Below are 22,030 nucleotides of genomic sequence, written 5' to 3'. Positions count from 1 at the left end.
TGAAAAATAAAATACAAAGATGTACAAAAGCAGGATAGCATAATAAAAGGTGGGAATTTACCAAAAACACTATACTAAAGGTATTCATCCAACGGTGGGTGGTCGAAAAACGAAGAAAAAATCTTAAAGAAGAAAGAATGATAAATCAAATTGAATGCAACTAAGAGCTTGCCTCATGGAGATGACGACCTAAATTGGGAGTTCTTTGGATTTTACGGAGCAACTTGACAGAGCTTGCCTGAATGGCAGACGACATAGAAATAGAACCTTCAAAAACCAACTGGTTGCGAGCTTTCCAACAGTTCCAGCAAATGATGGCAAGCAATTGAGGATTACGGTCAACACTCTTCAACGGTTAAGTATCTCTGTTAATGCAGTCCACCATGTCCAAAAATCATTAGGACTCTGAGGGGGAAGACAGTCATGAAGATAACTCTGAGACCATACGTCTTTAATTCTAGAGCAATCCATCAAACAATGAGTCACTGTTTCCATTGCTTCATGACAACAGGTGCATATTGGTGATATAGATGGGATGCGGTGATAAATTTGAGCAAGCACCGAAAGCCGGCCATGGAGAGCTTTCAGATAAATAGCTTAATTTTGTGAGGCAAGTTCAACTTCCATAGATCAATCCACGGCTTTTTCTGCTGCATATAATTAGGACAAAGCTCCAAAAGCGAATGGTAAAATAAATAGCCAACTGACAAAATTCTGTTTGCAATGTCTTAAAAAAGTAATTCTTGAATGAGATTCTAATTCTAATTCCTATATTCAATAATTAGATCTTTAACTCTTGGAACCAACTTAATAATTGAGTCTATATTATTGCCAATAAAAAATAATTTAAGTAACAAGACAAAACTACCACTAAGATATAACTATGAGTATTATCAATTTTTGTTACCATTATGGCAAAAAAAATATCAGGGTCAAAAAATGATGAATAAGTAAAATAGTAAATTCATATTTTATAAATATTTTTTAATGTTTACTGTGAATACAAATTTATTTAGAAGATTTAAAATGATTTAGAAACTCAATAGAAAAAAATATATAAATATCTAATTATAAATTTGTTAAAAATATAAATATTAAGAAACTATCTAAACTTAAAAATTACAATCAATTTCTAAATTGTTAATATAGAAAAATGTCTCGATATTTTCTAATTCTCTCTTGTATTTTCATAAATTGCATAAAATTTTTATTTTTGATAATTTCACATATCAACCAATTATATTAAAATTTTTAAAAGTAATAATATTATTCTCATTTTAATAATATTTTTTATATAAATTTATATAAAGAGTGATATTATAAAATATGAAAATTACAATATTTTACAAATTTTTTATTATCGAAATATATTGTTAGATAATTTTAATTAATATTAATTTGAGCTAAAATGTATTTTGTGGAGTTTATTAGCACCTGATGAACTTGTAAACTCACATACACAACAACTATGAATTCTGGCGTGATCGTTTAATTACATAACTCAATTTTTTATTTTATTTTAATCTACTACTATAAAAACTAAAATATCCATTACACCATAAAAATAATTATTACACTATAAAAAGAAAGAAATAAAATCATTAAAGAGATAACTATTTAATTGAGAAAAAAAATAGACATGTTACTTAAATTATTTTTCATTTGCAATAATGTAAGTTCAATTGTAATTAATTTTATAGTAAGAGTACATAAAGAGTATATAAGATGTATTTTTCTATCAAATATTTTTTTTACTATGATGAACAGACACTGACACGGACACGAACACGGGACACGACACGACACGAGACACGCCGACACCCAAATTTTAAAATCTTACATAACACGAGGACATTGATACATATAAAATATAAAGTATTTTTTCGATAAATCGTAATGATATTTTAATATTTTATTGATATTAAAATATAAATTAATTTTTTAAATTATTTTTAATGTCTTATTTTAATTATATCAAGTATTTAAAATATTTTTTGTTTTAATAAATAATAATATATACTAAATCTAAAATTATTTTAAGAATACATATTAAGAATAAGACCGGACATGTTGACACGTGATGGTATTTAGGTGTGTCCAAGTGTACTCGGAGAAGAATTTTTTATTTTTTATTGAGACACGATTTGGACACAGCAAACACGCGTGTCGAATGAGTGTCGGTGAGTGTCGTGTCTGAAATGTGTCCGATACGCAGACACGGCAACTCAGCAAAGTGCCCGTGATTCATAGAGTTTTTACAATTGAGCCTACATTATTATTAATGAAAAATAATCTAAGTAGTCAAATAAAACAATCGCTGGGACATATCTATGAGCATTATCGATTTTTTTACTACTATAAAAGAAAGAATATCAGGGTGAAAAATGAAGAAGGAGTATAATAATAAATTCATATTTTATAAATGTTTTTTAACGTTTAATGTAAATAAAATTTATTTAAAAATTTTAAAATGATCTAAAAATTCAATTAAAAAATATAAAAATTTAATTATAAATTTGATAAAAATATAAATATTAAGAAAATAACTAAACTACTTAAAAATTATTCAAGATTTTTATTTTTGATAATTTTACCTATCAACCAATTATGTTAAAATTTTTAAAAGTTAGAAAGTTATTCTCATTTTAATAATATTATTTTATATAAATTTATATAAAAATAATATTATAAAATATGAAAATTATGTTATCATCTTACAATTTTTATTACCGTTGTTATTAGATAATTTTAGTTAATATTTATTTAAATTATAAATTGCTACTAAGAGGTCGTACCTTGTGGAATTTAGAACCTGATACAATACTTTATAAAATTTAGAACCTGATACAGTCATAAACTTCATCTAGGCTGCAATTATAAGTTGTAACGTGACGATTATTTTATTCTAATTCACTATTATTTTCAAATAAATTTTTCTTATGATATTTATTTGTGGCATTAAGGCAACTTGTGTAAAATCCGATTAATTAACGGCTAATTAACTCATAAATGAGAATTTATTCTAGAAAGTTTAAAATGTGATTTTTATGGCTTAATGTGATAGAGGAGATTGAGACGAGAATTTTGGTACCAATTTTATAGAAATCGGACCAAGATTGGACCGAACGGGCCAAACCGGGCCAATCGGACCCAAAGTGGGCCCTTGGCCTAACATAATTAAACCAAAACCCTAGTTTTCAGCACTCTCTCTCCTCATTTGTTACACACACATGCTGAAATGGAGTGAGAGAGGAGAAGAATACTCTCTCAAACTTCTATCTCTCACTTGATCTTCAAACCACCATAACTTTTGATCTAGAGCTCCGATTGTCGCACCGTTTGTGACCACGCATTCACCGCGGAGAGCTCTACAAAACACCTACCATTAATCTTGAGGTAAATCACATTTTGCTTTTCGAATTTCCAGCCTTATTTTTGAGTTTCATGAGCAAAAATGTTGAGATTTTGGGCTCTTTGATGTTATAGGACCCAACTCTCTTGAAGGAGAAGGTTAATCTTGTCTTCTTGAACCTTGGGTGTGGTAAGATTCTCAACCCTAGTGTAATTTATTGTTCTATGATGTTTGGGTATTGAGATGTTGTGTATGGGTATGATGATTGTGGCTTAGGTTGTGTATGTGTGAATATTGGAGTTTGATTGGTGATTTTGAAAAGCTTGAAAAAGAGATTTGGTGGTGAAAAATTTGTTCTTGGAGGTGTTGAGGCCTTGAGAACTTGTGAATAAGTGATTTGGAAGTGCTCCGGTTGAGCTTGGGAAATCGGCTAAGGTGTGGTTTCGGTTTCTTGTATCTAATATGTAATGTGGTAGGAAATACTTAGGCTAGAGGCCCTAAGATAGGCATTGAATTATTGGTGTTGTTGAATGGTTGAGATATATGATGTGGTCATATATGTGATGATGATTATTGATGCCTTGATGGTATGATGTATGAGAAATATGCATGTTGTGATATATGCTTGATGATTGGTTATGGTTGAATTATGGGTTGAACCATGTTGATGGTGAGTATGATATTGATTGCGTACAATGATGATTTATTGGAATTGGTGTTGTTGAAAATTGGCATGAGAAAGAGTATGTGATATGTCAATGTATTTGGGTTTGAACCACTTGGGTGAAGTGGGTTAAAATGATGGGATAGTGATTTTGTAAATTGTGGTAAAGTGTCAATGTGTGAGTTGAGGAGGCTTGATATTAAATTTGATATATTTTGATTGATTTCAAAGAAAAGGGATGAAATTGACATGTTTTGATTGATTTGGAAAAGAGTTGAAAATGGCTTGTTTTGAAAATGGCACTTGGTGGTTTTGTATGAAAAATATGGTTTTTGGGCATACTTTGACGGGACATAACTTAGACTACGGGTCTCCGTTTTGTGTCAAATCTGTTTAGAAATGAAATTGGATCCGGGATGTCCATGCCGTTCGAAGAACGGGTGAAAAACGATTTAAAATGAGAAAGTTATGTCCGTTGGAAGATTGGGGGTTTGAATCTGTAAATTCTGCAGCTTTTAACTTAGAAAATTTTTAGCAGAATGACCCCTCGCGCGTAGGCGCACTTGGCGCGTACGCGCCGTACTTCTCGAAAACGCCATCCACGCGTGCGCATGATGTGCGCGGGCGCGCCGAATGTGCTGCACCCAATGCCCAGCCATTTTCTAGAGAGTTGTGCCAGAACTGTGCCAGTTTTGTGCTTGGGGCACGAGAGCACCCACGCATACGCGAGGTTGATGCGTGCACGTCGATTGGCTAATTTTCAATCCACGCGTTTGTGTGCATGACGCATACGCGTCGATGAGTTTTGTGGCCATCCACGCGTGCGCGTGGAGTGCGCGTACGCGTGGCCCTGTTTTCATTCCAAAGTTGATTTTTGAGTTTTAAAAGCCAAATCTCATACTTCTAAGCCTCCGATCTCACCATTTATATCTTAAATCATTATGATATGTCTAGCTATGAGAAAAAGGGCTAGTGAATGTGGTAACTTGCGAGTGAAGCAAAGAAAAAATGAATGATCAATGAGGATCAAAGATGATTATGTGAGAGGCGGAGGATGGTGGTGGAAGTGCTTGTTATGCCATGGGCCGAAAGACTGTAATTGTTAATGAAATAGCTGGTTATGGATTTAACCGTGAGCCGAATGGCTGGTTATGGATTTAATCGTGAGCCGGATGGCTAGATTATTGCCGTGTTACGGCGGAGCCATGATTATGGCTATGTATAAATGCATATATGCTGTTGAATGAATTGTGAATGTTGCACTTCCACTATTGGAGATGAGAGTTTCCCTGGGCGGAAGCAGTGGCTAGCCACCACGTGCTCCAGGTTGAGACTCGAAGCTCTTTTGACCCTATGTCATAAGTGTGGCCGGGCACTGTGAAAGACCCGGATGAGCTCGCCCCCGTAAATATTCACCAGTGATGGTGATGGATATAGATCATGATTATGATCAAGTTTATGATGAGTATAACTCGAGTTGGGAATGCGTGACAGAGGGACAGTCCAATGGTTAGCTACCAGGACTTATCGGGTTGGCTCTATAACCGACAGATGATATCATCAGCCACTAGGGATAGGCATTCATCATATGCATACTATATGAATTATTTGAGATTGTTTATTTGACTGCATATTACTTGCTAATTATCTAAATGTCTTAACTGTTCCTATTTGTTTATCTCTTGTTATATATAACTATGTTTGCTACATTATACTCCTGCTGGAGGTTGGGAGGTTTGAAGGAATTGGAAAGGAAAGTATTAGTTAGACTGAAGAATCTTTAGTCATATGCCCTTATGTGGTTTAGCTTGTTTATAAGCTTTGATATTATCTGAAGGAAGTTCTAGGATTGCATTCAGCTTTCCTCTATTATTATGTATTATATATGTGGAAGTTGTTACCATGCTGGGGACCTCTGGTTCTCACCCATGCGGATTTTGTGGTTTTCAGATGCAGGACGTGAGGTTTCCCGCTGAGGCATGCTGGAGACTTCTAGATTTGCGAAGATCCTTTGTTCTCGGGACTATGTTTTGGTTTATATGTTTTGCTTAGATACTTTTATCTCCATTAAATAATACAAACTGTGATGACTCTTCTTATGGGAGATTTTGGAGAATAGGTTTTATGTATTTGTGTCCCTTTGGGTTTCCTTTGGGGTTTTCCTTATTTTATCATATATATATATTGCTATGCTCGGACCGGTTATCTTTGCAGCCGAATTTTGAGTCTTGATATTCCTATTTTTGACACTCCTTTGTATATATATATAATCTCGCGTTGGTTATCCTTGTTCGTTACGTTATCGATCGGAGTGTTGCGCTTTCATGTTGAAATTTTTGTTTACCCCTTTTTCTACAAAGGCTCCTAGTTATAATCAATCATTCATACTACTATACATACTAAATTTTTATTTTAGAGGTCGTAATACCTTGCCATTTCTGAATTATGACTTAAGCATAAGACTCTGTATGGTAGGGTGTTACATTATGGTATCAGAGCAGTTCATTCCTGTAGAGCCTGAGGGATGGGCTGACTATGCTTCTGTGCATTCTCTGTGTGTGTGTTATGTGCTATTAGTATATCTGCTTGATATAATTGGCATAAACATTCATGAGCATGCATTTGGGACTTTGAAGTACTAGACTCCCGATATTGAGACTGATCAACTTAATATAGATTGTTTGGTGTGTATAGGAACCAGATGGCGCCTCGTGGACGCAATAGAGTTTGTGTGAGAGGTCGTACGAATTCTCGTGCGCCGGAGGATAACCCTAATAACCCGGTGAACTTTATGACTGCGTTGGAGAATATGGCTGCTGCTATGCAAGCCACTGCTGCGACTCTTGGTCAACAGATGAACAACCATGGTAATGATGGAGGTGGAGTTCAGGGCCCGATGATACTGGCAAACTTTTTGAAGATTAATCCACCTAAGTTCAAGGGAACTGCTAGTCCAACTGAGGCTGATACATGGTTTCAGGCTATAGAGCGAGCACTGCAAGCACAAGTGGTACCTGAAGGACAGCGTGTCGAGTTTGCTACCTATATGCTCACCGGTGAAGCGTCGCATTGGTGGCAAGGTATCCGACGTCTGCTGCAGCAGGGTGATGACTATATCACCTGGAATGTCTTCCAAGAGGAGTTCTATAAGAAGTACTTTCTGACTTCTGCCAGGATGGCTAAGGAGCTTAAATTATTACAGCTGAAGCAGGGTACTATGTCCGTATCTGAGTATACTGACAAGTTTGAGGAGCTGTTTCGATTCTCCCGTATGTGTCAAGGGACTCCGGTGGAATATGAGGAATGGAAATGTGTTAAGTATGAAGGAGGACTTCGGAGCGATATCTTCAGTTCAGTGGGACCAATGGAGATTAGGACTTTCTCCGAGTTGGTAAACAAGTGTAGGGTTGCTGAAGAGTGTGTAAAAAGGACAACCGCTGAGAAAGGGAGTCACAAAGGATCATTCCCACAGAACTGAGGGAAGAGCTTTGCACCTAGAGGTCCGCCTTTCAAGAGGGAAAGCTCTTTCAGGAGGCCCAACAACAACAACTCTCAAGGGAAGAAGTTTGGAAAGCAGCCTCAGAATGATCAAGCTTGTACTAGATGTGGGAGTCACCATCCGGGAGCACCGTGCAAGGCCGGATGGGGCTTGTGCTACAATTGTGAAAAAGTGGGGCACAAAGCCACAAGCTGCCTAGAGAAGCAGAAACAAGGTGCTGGGAAGGCACAACAGACTGGTCGGGTGTTCACCACCTCAGCTATAGATGCCGAGGGATCTGAGACACTTATTCGAAGTAACTGTGAAATGGCTGGTCAAACTTTAAATGCTTTATTTGATTCGGGAGCATCGCATTCATTCATTGCATTTGAGAAAGCCCATGAGTTAGGATTGAAGATCGTAACCTTAGGTTATGATCTAAGAGTGTATAATGCTACCCATGAAGCCATGGTGACTAGGCTAGGATGCCCAGAAATTTCCTTTAGATTCAAGCAGTGTGATTTTATTCATAATTTAGTCTGCTTGCTGATGATCGGTCTTGATCTTATCTTGGGATTGGACTGGTTATCTAAGAACCATGTCCTGCTTGATTGTTCTACAAAGTCGGTGTACTTTATGCCGGAAAATACAGAAGGGCCGGTTGTGGTGAATAATTATTACTTGAATTCGATGATGATGAACTGTTCTGGAATTGAATGTCAGGGTATCCTGTTGTTAACCGCGGGCGTTTCGGGTGATGATCAAAGGTTGGAGTAGATTCCGGTTGTGTGTGAGTTTCCAGAAGTGTTTCCTGATGATATTGATGAGTTTCCACCTAACCGAGAGGTTGAGTTTGCTATTGAATTGGTGCCTGGGGCAGGACCAATCTCAAGTGCTCCTTATAGGATGTCACCGTTAGATATGGACGAGCTAAAGTCTCAGTTAGAGGATTTGTTGGGTAAGAATTTTATACGACCAAGTGTCTCTCCGTGGGGTGCGCCAGTGTTACTGGTAAAGAAGAAGGATGGGAGTATGCGGCTCTGTGTGGATTACAGGCAGCTGAACAAGGTTACAATAAAGAATAAGTATCCATTGCCGAGAATTGATGATCTCATGGATCAGTTACAAGGAGCTGGAGTTTTCTCCAAGATCGATTTGCAATCCGGTTATCACCAGATAAGGGTGAGGGGTGAGGATATCCCTAAGACCGCTTTCAGGACTCGTTATGGTCATTACGAGTACACTGTAATGTCTTTTGGGTTGACAAACGCTCCAGCAGTATTCATGGATTACATGAATAGAGTTTTCCGTCTGTTTCTGGATAAATTTGTTGTTGTCTTCATTGACGACATACTGATTTACTCCAAGACTGAAGAAGAGCATGCGGAACATTTGAGAACCGTGTTGCAGATTCTAAAGGAGAAGAAACTCTATGCAAAACTATCTAAGTGTGAGTTTTGGAAGAGTGATGTGAAGTTTTTGGGTCACGTGGTGAGTAAAAAGGGAATAGCCGTAGATCCAACTAAGGTGGAGGCTGTGATGGATTGGAAGCAACTAACCACCGTAACAGAGATAAGGAGTTTTCTGGGCTTAGCTGGCTATTACCAAAGGTTTATCAAGGGCTTTTCACAGATAGCTTTGCCAATGACAAAGTTAACCCGCAAAGACACTCCGTTTGTTTGGACTCCTGAGTGCTAGGAGAGCTTTCAGACATTGAAGAAAAAGTTGACCACTATACCTGTGTTAGTGTTACCTGAGCCGAACGAGCCATTTGAGGTGTACTGTGATGCCTCATTGAAGGGTCTAGGGTGCGTGCTGATGCAGCATCATAATGTGGTGGCGTATGCCTTACGGCAGTTGAGACCGCATGAAGTTAACTATCCTACGCATGATTTAGAGCTTGCTGCGGTTGTGTTTGCGCTAAAGGTGTGGAGGCATTACCTCTATGGGGTTAAGTTCCAAGTTTTCTCTGATCATAAGAGCTTGAAGTACCTCTTTGATCAGAAAGAACTTAATATGAGGCAGAGGAGGTGGATGGAATTATTGAAGGACTACGACTTTGAGTTGAATTACCATTCGGGAAAGGCGAATGTAGTGGCGGATGCATTAAGTCGGAAGTCATTATATGCGGCTTGGATGATGCTTCAAGAGGAGAAGTTGCTCAAGGGATTCGAGAGTCTGAAAATTGGTGCTCGAGAAGTATCCGGAACCTTGTGTTTGAGCCGATTAGAAATCTCAAGTGACTTTAAGTCCGAACTCCTAGAGGCTCATCAAAATGATGAAGCGTTATGGAAGGTGTTACCGGCTATTGAGTAAGGGAAACAGTGGAGAGTGTCGGAAGAAAAATATGGGTTATGGAGGTTCAAGGGGAGGATCATTGTGCCGGATGTTGGCACTTTGAGGCAAGATATTTTAAAGGAGGCACACAAAAGCGGGTTCTCCATTCACCCGGGAAGTACTAAGATGTACCATGATTTAAAGGCGATATTTTGGTGGCCGGGTATGAAGAATGATGTGGCAGAATATGTATCAAAGTGCTTAACTTGTCAAAAGGTAAAGATTGAACATCAAAGACCTTCCGGGATGTTGCAACCTTTAGAGATTCCACAATGAAGGTGGGAAAGTATTGCAATGGACTTCGTGTCAGGATTGCCAAGGACTAGGGCTGGTTTTGATGCTATTTTGGTGATTGTGGACCGACTGACGAAGTCAGCTCACTTTTTACCTATTCGTATGACTTACACCCTTGAGGAGCTAGCACGGTTATACATAAAGGAGATTGTGAGACTTCATGGTGTACCTGCTACTATAATCTCTGATAGAGATCCTCGTTTCACTTCAAGGTTTTGGGGTGCATTTCAGAAAGTTTTTCGAACCCGATTAAGCTTGAGTACAGCTTACCATCCTCAAACAGATGGTCAATCCGAGAGGACGATCCAAACACTAGAGGATATGTTGAGAGCTTGTGTTTTGGACCAACCGGCGAGTTGAGATCGGTATATGCCATTAGTGGAGTTTGCATACAATAATAGTTATCATGCGAGCATCGGAATGGCTCCGTATGAGGCCTTGTACTGGAGAAAATGTCAATCTCCGCTATGTTGGTATGAAGCTGGGGAGAAAGGCTTTGTTGGGGCCGAAAATGATAGCTGAGACTACTGAACAAGTCAAGAAAATCCGAGATAGGATGTTTACGGCGCAGAGTCGTTAAAAGAGTTACGCCGATCAGAGGCGAAAGCCCTTAGAATTTGAGGAAGGAGACCATGTTTTCCTTAAGGTTACTCCGACTACGGGAGTAGGTAGGGCGATTAGAGCAAAGAAGTTGAATCCTCGATACATTGGTCCATTTCAGATCCTGGAGAGGGTTAGACCGGTGGCGTATCGGATGGCTCTACCACCTCATCTTTCGAACCTGCACGACGTGTTTCACGTGTCGCAGATTCGAAAGTACACTCCTGATGCTAGCCATGTGCTGGAACCTGAATCGGTTCAGTTAAGAGAAGATTTGACGCTTCCAGTGGCTCCAGTCAGAATTGATGATACTAGTATCAAACGGTTTCGTGGAAAAGAGGTTTCATTAGTCAAAGTGGCATGGAGTCGAGGCGGTGTTGAGGAACACACTTGGGAACTTGAGTCGGAGATGCGAACGGATTATCCGCACTTATTCTCAGGTAATTGCATTTGAATTTTGTGGGCAAAATTTCCAATTGGGTGGGTAGAATGTAAAACCCGGTTAATTAACGGCTAATTAACCCATAAATGAGAATTTATTCTAGAAAGCCTAAAATGTGATTTTTATGGCTTAATGTGATAGAGGAGATTGAGACGAGAATTTTGGTACCAATTTTATAGAAATCGGACCAAGATTGGACCGAACGGGCCAAACCGGGCCAATCGGACCCAAAGTGGGCCTTTGGCCCAACATAATTAAACCAAAACCCTAGTTTTCAGCACTCTCTCTCCTCATTTGTTATACACACACGATGAAATGGAGTGAGGGAGGAGAAGAATACTCTCTCAAACTTCTATCTCTCACTTGATCTTCAAACCACCATAATTTTTTATCTAGAGCTCCGATTGCCGCACCATTTGCGGCCACGCGTTAACCGCGGAGAGCTCTACAAAACCCATACCATTAATTTTGAGGTAAACCACATTTTGCTCTTTGAATTTCCAGCCTTGTTTTCGAGTTTCATGGGTAAAAATGTTGAGATTTTTTGCTCTTTGATGTTATAGGACCCAACTCTCTTGAAGGAGAAGGTTAATCTTGTCTCCTTGGACCTTGGATGTGGTAAGATTCTCAACTCTAGTGTAATTTATTGTTCTATGATGTTTGGGTATTGAGATGTTGTGTATGGGTATGATGATTGTGGCTTAGGTTGTGTATGTGTGAATATTGGAGCTTGATTGGTGATTTTGAAAAGCTTGAAAAAGGGATTTGGTGGTAAAAAATCTGTTCTTGGAGGTGTTGAGGCCTTGAGAGCTTGTGGATAAGTGATTTGGAAGTGCTCTGGTTGAGCTTGGGAAATCGGCTAAGGTATAGTTTCGGTTTCTCGTATCTAATATGTAATATGGTAGGAAATACTTAGGCTAGAGGCCCTAAGATAGGCATTGAATTGTTGGTGTTGTTGAATGGTTGAGATATATGATGTGGTCATATATGTGATGATGATTATTGATGCCTTGATGGTATGATGTATGAGAAATATGCATGTTGTCATATATGCTTAATGATTGATTATGGTTGAATTGTGGGTTGAACAATGTTGATGGTGAGTATGATATTGATTGCGTACAATGATGATTTATTGGAATTGGTGTTGTTGAAAATTGGCATGAGGAAGAGTATGTGATATATCAATGTATTTGGGTTTGAACCACTTGGGTGAAGTGGGTTAAAATAATGGGATAGTGATTTTGTAAATTGTGGTAAAGTGTCAAAGTGTGAGTTGAGGAGGTTTGATATTGAATTTGATATATTTTGATTGATTTCAAAGAAAAGGGATGAAATTGGCATGTTTTGATTGATTTGGAAAAGAGTTGAAAATGGCTTGTTTTGAAAATGGCACTTGGTGGTTTTGTATGAAAAATATGATTTTTGGGCATACTTTGACGGGACATAACTTGGACTACGGGTCTCCGTTTTGTGTCAAATCTGTTTAGAAATGAAATTGGATCCGGGATGTCCATGCCGTTCGAAGAACGGGTGAAAAATGATTTAAAATGAGAAAGTTATGTCCGTTGGAAGATTGGGGGTTTGAATCTGTAAATTCTGCAGCTTTTAACTTAGAAAATTTTTAGCAGAATGACCCCTCGCGCGTAGGCGCACTTGGCGCGTACGCGCCGTACTTCTCGAAAACTCCATCCACGCGTGCGCGTGATGTGCGCGGGTGCGCCGAATGTGCTGCACCCAATGCTCAGCCATTTTCCAGAGAGTTGTGCCAAAACTGTGCCAGTTTTGTGCCTGGGGCACGAGAGCACCCACGCGTACGCGTGATTGACGCATGCACGTCGATTGGCTAATTTTCAATCCACGCGTTAGCGTGCATGACGCATATGCGTCGATGAATTTTGTGGCCATCCACGCGTGCGCGTGGAGTGCGCGTACGCGTGGCCCTGTTTTCATCCCAAAGTTGATTTTTGAGTTTTAAAAGCCAAATCTCATACTTCTAAGTCTCCGATCTCACCATTTATGTCTTAAATCATTATGATATGTCTAGCTATGAGAAAAAGGGCTAGTGAATGTGGTAACTTGCGAGTGAAGCAAGGAAAAAATGAATGATCAACGAGGATCAAAGATGATTATGTGAGAGGCGGAGGATGGTGGTGGAAGTGCATGTTATGCCATGGGCCGAAAGGCTGTAATTGTTAATGAAATGGCTGGTTATGGATTTAACCGTGAGCCGAATGGCTGGTTATGGATTTAATCGTGAGCCGGATGGCTAGATTATTGCCATGCTACGGCGGAACCATGATTATGGCTATGTATAAATGCATATATGCTGTTGAATGAATTGTGAATGTTGCACTTCCACTGTTGGAGATGAGAGTTTCCCTGGGAGGAAGCAGTGGCTAGCCACCACGTGCTCCAGGTTGAGACTCGAAGCTCTTTTGACCCTATGTCATAAGTGTGGCCGGGCACTGTGAAAGACCCGGATGAGCTCGCCCCCGTAAATATTCACCAGTGATGGTGATGGATATAGATCATGATTATGATCAAGTTTATGATGAGTATAACTCGAGTTGGGGATGCGTGACAGAGGGACAGTCCAATGGTTAGCTACCAAGACTTGTCGGGTTGGCTCTATAACCGACAGATGATATCATCAGCCACTAGGGATAGGCATTCATCATATGCATACTATATGAATTGTTTAAGATTGCCTATTTGATTGCATATTACTTGCTAATTATCTAAATGTCTTATCTGTTCCTATTTGTTTATCTCTTGTTTGATATAATTGTGTTTGCTACATTATACTCCTGCTGGATGTTGGGAGGTTTGAAGGAATTGGAAAGGGAAGTATTAGTTAGACTGAAGAATCTTTAGTCAGATGCCCTTATATGGTTTAACTTGTTTATAAGCTTTGATATTATCTGGAGGAAGTTCTAGGATTGCCTTCGGCTTTCCTCTATTATTATGTATTATATATGTGGAAGCTGTTACCATGCTGGGGACCTCTGGTTCTCACCCATGCGGATTTTGTGGTTTTCAGATGCAGGACGTGAGGTTTCCCGCTGAGGCATGCTGGAGACTTCTAGATTTGCGAAGATCCTTTGTTCTCGGGACTATGTTTTGGTTTATATGTTTTGCTTAGATACTTTTATCTCCATTAAATAATACAAACTGTGATAACTCTTCTTATGGGATATTTTGGAGAATAGGTTTTATGTATTTGTGTCCATTTGGGTTTCCTTTGGGGTTTTCCTTATTTTATCATATGTATATATTGCTATGCTCGGACCAGTTATCTTTGCAGCCGGATTTTGAGTCTTGATATTCCTGTTTTTGTCACTCCTTTGTATATATATATAATCTCGCGTTGGTTATCCTTGTTCGTTACGTTATCGATCGGAGTGTTGCGCTTTCACGTTGAAATTTTTGTTTACCCCTTTTTCTACAAAGGCTCCTAGTTATAATCAATCATTCATACTACTATACGTACTAAATTTTTATTTTAGAGGTCGTAATACCTTGCCATCTCTAAATTATGACTTAAGCATAAGACTCTGTATGGTAGGGTGTTACAACTTGAATTTTGGTGTTAGTAATTCTAATCTGATTTTCAATTAGGGAGAAAAGTTAAACCTACGAATTTTGCTTTTGTTTATCTCTTCAAAAATTTTAGCATAAAAATGTTATTAGATTCACAGAAAGTTAAAAACTAGATTCGTATAATTCATTGTTGACATACACATAAATAGAGAAGAAAAAGATAAGGACAGCTCATTTATATGTCGCTCTCTTTTTCAATCCTCAATAACATTGTCAGCTACTAAATTATTATTATAGGAAAGTTTTCACCTGTTCTATTCCACTTTATTGGAACTAAGCTATACCAAATTTAATCATCGTCCATTTTATGAATAAAATAAATGAAAGGATCAGATTTGGTGGATATAAATCTTTGTGTGCATAACACGATATGGATCAGGGTGGAATCAGACTGATTGATCCATTTACCCATTGACTGACCATAATAAAGTCTAGCTTGTCCTAATGAGTTTTTAAGCCAGCCGTGACATTAACATGAGTCGATCACGGACGGTATTGTTTGTTTAGGCTAGTGGAATTAGATGAGCCACACTCAGGACCGTTTTTTTATTATTATAAAATATAAAAAAATATTAACCACTGTTATTTTTTAAAAATTGAATAAATAATTTAATCATATGAGTACAATAATACGAATACATACAATTTTATAAATTCTTAATTTAAATTATATCTATTTACATTTTAAATTACAAACTAATACAAATTTTATAATTTAAAAATCTAATTATTTAAATAAAATTAAATTGATTAAAATTTATAAAAATATATTAATACAATTTAAATCGTATTAAAACGTTGCTAAGTTTATAAACAAATTTTACGTAAATAAATAAATTTAGTCAATGTAATAGGTGAATTTTGTGTAAACTTTATGAAAACACAGTAAAAGAAATTAAATCCTAAAAAATAACATATTTTTTTGAGAATTAAATTTTTTTATATTTTATAATAGAAATAAAAAATTTGATTAACATATTCTAGATAATTTTTTGTGTAATTCGAATTGCATCCCTTATAATTCGAATGAGTGTAATTCGAACTACCCTGGTCAATCTGCATGCATAATTCGAATCAGGTAGATTCAAATTACGTACGAATTTTGGCTGCATATTTTGAATTGATCAACTTCGAATCACTGTTGCTTTGTAATTCGAATTAGTTTGATTCGAATTACATAAAAATACGCTTCTAGTTGATCCATGTTACATTTTTTGCTTTAGTTGAATCATGTAATTTCTCCTCTATTCTGTTTTAATAGTGTGATTTGCCCTTATTATTTAGAAAACTCCCTTCCTCACCATTGTAAAATACTTCTCTTCAACAACTTGAATCTTACTCATATATATAGAAAGTAACAAGGTTTTATGATTAAAGTTCTCTCTTCATAAACCGTGCTTAGTTACCACGGTTTATGCTCATCTTGGTCACTTTATAAACCATGCTTATCTGTCACAGTTTATGTGTAAAAAATAAAACGTGGTAATACATAATAATGAATCAGGACACCCAAGTAAAGGAATTGCAATTGTTGCATTTGAGTAAAGATTTTTCTCAATCATTTTATTTAAGTAAATTGCTAAATTTATTAAATATTAAATAAAATAAAAAATTATTATTTACAATATAAATTAAATAAAAAATATAAATAAATAAATTCATCATTTTTTTAAGAAAATCTTTACATATATTTATTCACCGTATAAGATATACAATGCAGAGGTAGAGACAAATTCTAATGAGACAGTAGCGCAAGAGAGGAAATTATATGTTAAGAGTTGTTGAGAAGAAGAGGAGAATATAGAAATGGAAAGAAGACAGAAAGTGACTATCAAAAATGACTAATATTATTCAATGAAACAATGTTTTGAATTATCACACTATTAAAGAGAACAGAAATATTTTCATGGGGTTATGGCGTAGAATTCTTACCTAGGAAGTTGGGTTCTTATATATAGATATAGAAAAGAAAATGTTAAGTCAACGTGACATTTGTTTAACTTCGTAGAATAACTGCATATGTTGTGTTAGATCTTAGTGGCAGGATAAAATGAAAAGAAAGAATTGGGCACCTCATTATAAAGAAAGAATCGGACATAAAACTCATATATATTTTTTTTAATTTATTAGATATTAAATAAAATAAAAAATTACTATCGATATAAAATAAATAAAAATGTCTAAGTATTACATTAAGAAAAAATATTATTACAACAGAAATTAAAATTACAAATCAATTAAAGGGACTATGCCAATTTAATTATGGTGAAAAAATAGAAAAAATCAGAATCTAAATTTATTAGATATTAAATAAAATAAAATATTAGTAATTACATTATAAATAAAATAAAAAATATTCAATACTTTTAGAATTAAAGTAATTAAAATCTTAAAAATAAATAAATAAATATTCATATACAAAATTTAATAATTATAAAAATTGGTTAGAGAATAACTGAACACTTTTGAAAAATAATAATAAGAATAAATTAAAAAGATAAGATTGGAGACCAAATTTATATATTCTTTTTATATATTGTTATAAATATACATGAGTTTATTAACATTATTTACCCTTTTTTATAGTAGGCCTTTGTACCCAGTTGAATCATGTATATAGATGTTCAAATCCTAAAAATTTTAATAGTAAATACAAAAAATTAATATTCTATCACTTGAACACTACTCACTGTTTCAAACATACAAGGCCAGTTCATAATAATCCAATGCCATTCAGTTCATCGGCTTAGAGCTGTTTATAGCCAAATACAACTATGCTTGTCCTCTTTTTCACTGCCCTTTTGGTATTTTGCCTTCTTAGCTTAGGGATGAATTTGGAATTATACTATATAGAATACGACAAATAAATTATCTGAAACCGTTATGTTACTGGTATAGCTTTGTTCCACTATAATACATTGGAACATGTGAAAACCTTCCATTATTATATATATCATCTCTTACATCTTTACTTATTCATCAGTCAACTTAGCCTACAATTATAATATAGTATAGGAAGCATTTTAAGTGCACCGGAAATACCGGTGTACCAGTTATTTTAACCGTTGATCTGAATTACAAAAAATATATATAATATATATTAATTAAAATCAACGGTTAAAACAACTGGTACACCAGTGCTCCCTGGTGCACTTGAAATGTTTCCTATAGCATATGGATATATATCTCAATTTTAGATCTTTTTAAATAAATATTTTAAATATTTTATTTATTAATATAGATAATTTGAACATAATTTATATTTTTATATTTATTATTCATCTCATTTACAGTATAAATAAATTAATTATGACTCTATTTCATTTAAAAATTTATGTACTTTTTTTAAATATTAATTTAAATGTGTTACTTTTTTAAAAAATAATGTACTAATTTCAAATAAATAGTTTCAAATCACAATTTTTTATATAAATTTATCTATTTTTTAATTAGTAATTTTTTAAGTGAATCTAAAACTAATGAGTTAAAATCATCTATCTCATTTACTATTTAAAATTAATTTTAGTTTTTGACTGATAGGACCGATACTTATTTAAGCAGACTAATGAGGTAACCACTATGATCACCAACCCAATTTAGTTAAATACAAATGGGATATAAATTAATTAAACTTAATCTAAATAGTAACAAAATATATAAATTTTTATTTTTTAAATTGGTCAAAATCAGATATTAATATATTTTTATTATTTTAAAAAATTATATTTTTATATTTATAAATTTTATACTTTTATACTTACCACTACTATAAACGAGATACGTAAAATACATCAAATTTTATCTATCTTATTTGTTTAGAAATTGTGTTTTATCTCATTTATAGTATAAATGAAATAAATAATAGAATACAAAAATATAAATTGTATCTAAATTACTTATACCGATAAATAAAATATTAAAAATATTAATTTAAAAAAATTCCTTAATCACTAATCAGATATTATTTCTTTTATATGTTATTTTTTATTTTATAATATTTGACATTTAAAAAAATACATTAAAAAGTAATATATTTAGACATTAGAAGAAAATAAAGATTTTTTATAATTATATTATTAAATACTAAAAATTTGTTATTAAATTAATTATTTATATAAAACATATATTAAAAATAAACTAATAAATATATATTTACACACATATATAATAATTAATTTAACAATTAATTTTTAATGTACATATATTTTTATTAGACATTAAATGAAGATAAAGAACATTGTGATTCTAGATTTCAAGTTTATTGAAGTCAATAAGACTGCGTTTGTTTACAGAGACAGGACACTGAGACAGGGACACTGAAACACAAAATCGTATTTGACAGAGGAGACATGGACAGAGACAATGTATCCAGAGACACTGAATTAGTGTATTTTGTATCCATCCTGACAGGAAGGACACAGAGACACTAACAAGGGACACAACTTATTTTTTATTTTTTCTTTCATTATTTTTGTTAATTTTTCATAATTATATTTTTTATTATTATATTTTTCATCTCAAATTTTTTGAATGAAAAAAATAAGAATAAATTGAATTTTTATAATTTGTTCTAGTTTATTGCCAAACAGAATACAAGAACACAAAATTTTGTATCTCTGTCCATCAATGTCTTGTCCTGTCCTGTTCTCAGTGTCTTGTCTTGTCCTGTTCTTGAAAACAAACGCAGCCTAAGAGGTGAAATTTTAGTTAACAACAAGACAAAGTTATCAGTGTATGAAATCCTTTTGAATTTTTGTATTCTCCCTTTGTATATTTAGGTAGTGTTTGTTTTGAGGTACTGAGATAGAGATTGGGAGACTAAGATTCAGTATCATATTTGTTGGTTCAAAAATTGGTACTAAAATTTCTGTCTCTATCTCTAAAATATCAATACTTCAGTACCTCCAAAAAGTAGGGACACAGGGGACTAAAATTTTTAGAGATGGAGACTGAAATTTTAATAACATTTTATATCTAAAATATTCTCATTTTAATTAATTAATTCTAATTTTATCCTTTGTACAAATTAAATTAGAGTTTTATTCTTATTTCAATTTTTGTCTTTCACTTTGCACCAAACAGAATTCTGAGATTTATTTCAATCTCTTTCTCTTAGTCTTTGTCTCTCAGTCTCAGTCCGTCTCTATCTCTTCACTAAACACTATCTTAGTGTTTCCTTTCTGTAAGTATCATAGAATCTAATTTTTCTATAAATTTATTTGGGTGAACTTAAAAAAAATTGAATTATTTTTTTTAATTTAGAAAAATAAAAATAATTTTATATAAAATATTTTTTATTTATCAATTATATTTGAATATAATAATATAAAAGTACTTTTTATTTATTTATTATGTAAACAATATCTTTTTTTTATTTTTTTTAAAAAATATAAATTATGAAAAAAAAATTTTAATATTTTTATTTTTACTATTAAAAATTTGTCAAACACACTAAAAAATAATAAAAAATTTTTTATCAATTTAATAATACTCAAACAAATCCATAATATAGTTCCAAATTTGTATTACAATCTTAGTTGACATTACATTTCTAAAAGTTTAAATTCCTAAGTGTAATAACATAGATTTCATTGAAAATGGTTAGTTAAATTTACCAACAATCATCATGTTAAAATTGATGAAAGAGAGGTTTCACTCTCATCAAACACTGTTAGATGAGTCTGAGAATTAAAAAAAAAGGGGGATAAAAAGAAGGAGGTGAGAAGAGAGATACTTCAAGAGAGAGAAAAAAAAGAAAATAAATAGAGAACCAATATTGAAAAAGGGGCTGAATAAATTTTCAAAGAAAAAGTTAAAAAATACCCTAATAGCTATTATATACACATGTACATAATAATAATAATAGTAATTGAATAACTAATTTGTCAAGGCATTAGGGGTAACAAACCAAATGCCAACTAGCGCATAATTAGTAACTTATGATTCAACTTACACCCTCCCGCAAACTGTGAATGTTTAGAAGTCTTAATTAGAAAAGATTAATCGCAAAAGGACCCGGTGCCAAAATTTTTGTCAAAAAATCTGTGAGCTGATTGGACGAGGAGACTGGCATCAAGTGTGTGAGGCCAGAAAGGTGCTGATTCCAAGCGGTGTGGCAATCCACCTCGATATGCTTTGTGCGTTCATAAAAAATAGGATTAGTGGCAATGTGAATGGCAGATCTATTGCAACAAAAGAGAGTAATGGGTTCCGTTAGGGGCAATCCAAGGTCATGCATGATGAAAGACAGCCATTGAGCTTGGCAAGTACCTAATGTCAAGGCTCGATATTCTGCCTCGGATGAGGATCTAGCGACGATGCTTTGTTTCTTACTCTTCCAACTAATTAAAGAACTTCCAAAAAAGAAGCAGTGATAGACTTTTGAGTATCTGTGCATGTTGCCCAATCGGCATCAGCAAAATCAGTGAGCTTGAGGTCATTGTTTGCTGAACAAAAAAAAAAAAAACCAACGAACGGCCATCCTTTTAAGTATTTTAACACACAAAAAGCTGCCCGCATGTGCTCATCAGTTGGGCAATCAAGGAACTTACTAAGTCGCCTCATATATAAGCAATGATGACTCAGTAGGAAAGACAATTTAGTAGTACTCAAGAAAAGTTTTGACTATTGAGTATTATCAAATTGTCTTTCCTATTGAATCAACATTGAGAAGGCAACATTTATGTCAGGTATTGCGTTCATAAGCATCAACTGCGACCTTCCAGTGGAGTATTGATCATTCAGACCTCGAAGAAATCGAATTGTATAGTCTTCACGCTTATACTGTCGTATCACATCCAATCTACATGAGCACGAAAATTCACATTTTTTGCAATTAGGTATCGATTTAAAGTTGTTTAGATCTTCCCAAATTGACTTTAATTTGGTGTAATACGCAGTCATATTCAAATCGCCTTGTCTCATAGAGAATAATTCTTCCTGAAGTTCAGCCACTGTATTTGTCTCCCTGATAATATCGATATTTCAAATCTTTCCAAAGATCCGAAGCAATATTATTCTAAACCACGATATGTTGGGATTCAATGACAAATTGATCCAAGATACTATATAAGTATTACACCTTTCCTAAGTTTCAAATAGTATATCATTCTCATTTGGTTTTGTAAGAGATCTATCTACAAACTTCAATATGCTCTTTTCTTTTAAAGCTAATAACATTATTCTACTCCACGAATCATAATTGCTAGCATTGAGAGTAACTGAGATTAAAGAATTATCAAGATTTTCACTTGGATGAAT

The sequence above is a fragment of the Arachis stenosperma genome, chromosome 1, assembly GCF_014773155.1.
Source record: "Arachis stenosperma cultivar V10309 chromosome 1, arast.V10309.gnm1.PFL2, whole genome shotgun sequence".
In the NCBI taxonomy this organism is placed as follows: domain Eukaryota; kingdom Viridiplantae; phylum Streptophyta; class Magnoliopsida; order Fabales; family Fabaceae; genus Arachis; species Arachis stenosperma.
The sequence above is the reverse complement of the archived record's forward strand: the minus strand, read 5'-3'. Positions refer to the sequence as shown.